The sequence below is a fragment of the Pollachius pollachius genome (genome assembly GCF_949987615.1).
Source record: "Pollachius pollachius genome assembly, chromosome: 5".
NCBI lineage: Eukaryota > Metazoa > Chordata > Actinopteri > Gadiformes > Gadidae > Pollachius > Pollachius pollachius.
Window position 1 is genome coordinate 9140451 of NC_136938.1, and position 4923 is coordinate 9145373.

Consider the following 4923-nt stretch of genomic DNA (forward strand, 5'->3'; position numbering starts at 1 on the left):
TGTTGTAATGACCTAAAAAGCTATTGTTGTCTTAAGGTATTTTGAGTCATTGTTTTAACCGCTCAATCCACATGTTGGAGGAAAAGTGTACTTCTGTTTTCTGGAGCACAGTGACAGCATTCACCTTCAACAAGATGAGTTCAGGGTGTAGCTCTCGTGACACAACCACTCATCTCAGATCTGGATCAAATGACAGGAAATCAATAAACCACGCAACACAAAACAGTGTAATTTTGTTGTGTCTCGTGGTCAAAGCAAAATACCGTTTGGACAGCTGTTCACCGGTGACGCCATCGGTACTCTATCGTCATCCACACATCACACAGTACCAGGAGAACTCACTTGTAAATACACGTTGAAGTCCACCAGGTGAATGTAGATTTCTGGCTGGTCTTCGACTGACCACAAAAAAACAACAAACTGTGTGCTGTGGCTAAATAGTCAAAGTTCTTAATGGACGTTTCTCACTTGTGTCTTTGACATGCCTTCCTTGAAAGGACAGCAATACTTTTACAGTCTAGGTGACATAGGAGGCCAGCTAGACCAGCAGGCGGCTAAGAACTTTAGGCAGGCATCCAACTTCCAATGTCTTTTTCAAACAGACAAGCCACCGCAAGCACATGTGGCCCTTTGTATTTTCCTGTAATCCTTAATAATAAAGAGTCTCCGGACCTCCTTTAGTCAATGCTGTTTTAAATACAAATCAGATATTGCTTTAACACTGTGTGTGTGTGTGTGTGTGTGTGTGTGTGTGTGTGTGTATGTATGTGTGTGTGTGTGTGTGTTTGTGTGTGTGTGTGTGTGTGTCTGTGCATGCGTGCGTGCGTGCGTGTGTCTGTGTGTTTGTGTGAGTGTGTGTTAGTTTGTGTTATTAGTGGAACTGTTACTGTTTGTGTCATCTGTGCATGCACATATATAAAACATATGTATAAACATACATAGATATATATGTATAAGATATACACATACACATACACACACACACACACACAAACACACACACTGCATATCTGATTGGGGCTTGGCCAGCAGTCCCTCTAAACACTCACGGCCATGTTGCCTTAATCAGAGGTCCTTCCTTCTGGGCCCATGACCGTTCCCGTGTCAACATACATGGAGGGCACCACGTGGTGCACTGTGGCCGTGTGTGGGTGTGTGTGTGTGTGTGTGTGTGTGTGTGTGTGTGTGTGTGTGTGTGTGTGTGTGTGTGTGTGTGCGTGTGTGTGTGTGTGTGTGTGTGTGCGTGTGCGTGTAGTTGCCTTGCAACCCACTAGTAAATTCATTGCAGTAATAATAAATCATATGTAGAGCAATGTTATTAAAAAATAAATATTGTGCGATTGGAGTCACGATACTGATAGTATATTGTTGTCTGAATTCAATAGCAACATAATTACAGCACTGTTTTAAGATTGGAAAAAACGTTTTCAGGAGACACTGTTATGCTACATCTAGCTCTTTGCTTGTGTTTTGGTGACCATAGTTCAACCAGGTTTCCTCTTGTTTATTTTCACCAAAAGCAGCACACAGGAAGTCTCTTAAGTTAAATTTATATTGGTCAGAGGTCCAATGGTGGCCATTTAAAATGACATACTTGTATTTGTCCCTGTTACCAATTCCAAATAGTCTTAGAGAAAACCTTAATTTCTGGAGTTGAGGCCACGGTTAATAATAGAAAGCTGTCCAGTCGGATAGAGAACATGAGACAAAAGACAAATCACATACAGCCTAGCCCTTGATCCGTTTCCCTCGAAATTCTTACCTCTAATTACATTTACGTTCAATCAGCATCACATCTCAACCATACCTTCAAGGCCTGCAGATGTTAATGATCATGAATGATCCTTGTTGCAGGATTCATCCAAATAACATTCTCTACTGAATGCTAAGAGTGGTCAGAATACATATGTGTCTTACTTAACCATTACTGCAGAACTAGCATTGGCCAATCCTACACAGCTGAGTCTCAGATGAACTACGGTCAAAGTTGTGGAAGCAACAGGTCCAGCCCCAGGTGCTGCAATTTAAATGGGGTCAGCATTTCCTCACAATCCCTGCGGGGCCCTGGTCTGTAAGGAGCCTGGTCTGTAAGGAGCCTGGTCTGTAAGGACCCTGGTCTTTAAGGACCCTGGTCTGTAAGGAGCCTGGTCTTTAAGGAGCCTGGTCTTTAAGGAGCATGGTCTTTAAGGAGCCTGGTTTTTAGAGCCCATTGTCTTGAAGGATGATAGTCTTTCAGAACCCTGTTCTTGGAAGACTTTGATATTCAAGCACCCTGGTCTTGACGGACCATGGTCTTTAAGGAGCCTAGCTTGCACCTCGATTTGTTCTTGACGATCTAGGCAGGGTTTGAACTTAGACTGCATGAGAGCTGGGAGTTTGGGCTGTAGAGTGGTGCTGGTTTACAGGTCTTCGTTCTGGGGTAGAAAGGGCTGGGTCCAGGCCAGCCCTTGGTTGGAGCAACAAGGCCATGAAGCCTAAATAGTTTCTTACTCTGCAAACAAGGAAATGAAAAGGGGTTTCTGGTTTCAGCATTCCTCTTGTTTTCTCCCTCCCTTCACCCTGTCCTCGTCCTCTGGTTCCCCTCTCCATTCCCGGTCCTCTCTCGACTCTGGAAATAAGTCAGCTTCGGTAAGACGCTGGGTTCTTACTGTCCCCATCCACCCTATCACCAGCCCTGTCAGCATGATGGACAGCGCCCCCGCCCCGTCTTCAATGGCCTTCATTTATAACCCTCCATCCGCACCCGGGACAGACTCCCTGGCTTTCCTGTCCGGGGGATCCCAGAAGCACTCTGGGTAAAAGAGAAATCTGGAAGGAAGGAAAATAAACAATGGGAATGGTAGAGGAGGGATAAGGAACCGAGAAAAAAAAAGGGAGTCATAAAAACAGAGTGCATTGGAAAAGGAGAGCCAGGTTAAGTGGGCCTCCAGGTATGTTTTCACCCAGCCGCTAACTCACACACACACACACACACGCACACACACACACACACACGCACACACACACACACACGCACACACACACACACACACACACACACACACACACACACACACACACAACCCACCAGAACCTCTTTGATTAGTTTAGATAAGGCACCATGCCCGAGCCCACATAACTGAGCGAGTAATTTCTTGTTCCTCTATAATTGTTTCAATTTATCTAGTTTTTCTCTTCTTTCAGCCCCGATCGTTTTCTTCCAGCTTTTCCTCATAATGCTCCTAAAGTGCTCTGACATGAGTCTTGACCCGAGACCAAGGAGAGGAGAGGCGCCCGGTGATGCGGCGAGAGAGAGGGGGAGGGGAGAGTGAGGGGGAGAGAAGAAGAGAGGTGAAGAGCGACACGGCCGATGTGTACCGTAATACAATGACTTCATATTTGGCCCTTAACGACTCAAGGAGCAAATGGGACGCCTCCTCTTTAATGAGACTGGACTGGAAGAGGCTTTTCTCCATTTTTGAGGAGAAGCAGGAGAGCTATAGTGTTGGCAAATACTATTGATCCCTGGCTCTGAATCTGCATCGTCAGTGTAGCCCTGGACATATTTCAGCAGTAAACAAATTCAACCTTCAAGATGAAATACTGTTGATGTTGTCTGTGCTTCCCCTGCCATATTCACGCCCATAAATTAGGCAACTGCAGAAAGATGTATGGGTGCAGCAGGGAGTTAAGGATATAAACCATGGAACATATCACTAATGTATTAGGGATGAGGGGAAAAACAGGGAACCTGCTTTGAATCAAACCCATTCAAGACATTCCACATTAAATTGTACATTTATAAATATTCATATTTTTGTGTGTGGCATAAATTCGACACAACCTTGCAAGCATTTTCTTAAATATTTTTCTTTTTCTGAATGTTCTGTTCATAGCAACGCTACACTCTTGCCAATTCTAAAAAACATTCAATGTAACAAACTAAATTTAAGTAGAGGTTCAAGTACTACTGGTACGGATAGCACCACTAACTGACAGCCACAATCAGCACTAACTCCCAAAGCCCCTTCTGCCAGTATACCACCACTGGTAATAAAAGTCAAACTTTGTCCAAATTAGCAGGTGTGTTCGGTTTAGCAGCGCCAGGCCGGCGGTGCATCGGTCAGACGACTGGTAGCATATGGAAGTCATCCCTGGCCACAGAGGACACAGGACGTAATTGACGAGCGTTGTCCAGTCTGTGGTTCTTTACCGTGTTGAGATGAGGTCCCAGCAGAGCCATAGAGTCCGGCTCTTTATGTGTGAGAACAACCGCCTGGGCTCTGACAGGGAGCGGGCTGGGACCGGGGGAGGCTGGGGGCGGTGGGCTTGTGGGGGTTCATGTCTACCCATGCTTTGTTGGGGTATAAAATGAACTCGCTCCCCCCTCCTCCCTCGTCTAATGCACGGAACCTGCAGAAGAGGTGGTGGTTTGGGGCGGGGGGGGAGAGAGTGGAGGGTAGAGAGGGAGAGAGAGAGAGAGAGGGGGAGAGAGGGAGAGAGAGAGAGAGAGAGAGGGGGAGAGAGAGAGGGAGAGAGAGAGAGAGAGAGAGAGAGGGGGGAGAGAGGGAGAGGGAGAGAGAGAGAGAGAGAGGGGGAGAGAGGGAGAGAGAGAGAGAGAGAGGGGGAGAGAGGGAGAGGAGAGAGGGAGAGAGAGAGAGAGAGGGGGAGAGAGGGAGAGAGAGAGAGAGAGAGAGAGAGGGGGAGAGAGAGAGAGAGAGAGAGAGAGAGAGAGAGAGAGAGAGAGGGGGAGAGAGAGAGGGAGAGAGGGAGGAGAGAGAGAGAGAGAGAGGGGGAGAGAGAGGGAGAGAGAGAGAGAGAGAGAGAGAGGGGGAGAGGAGAGAGGGAAAGAGGGAGAGAGAGAGAGGAGGGGGAGAGAGAGAAAGAGAGAGGGGGAGAGAGAGAGAGAGAGGAAGAGGGGGAGGAGAGAGAGAGAGAGAGAGA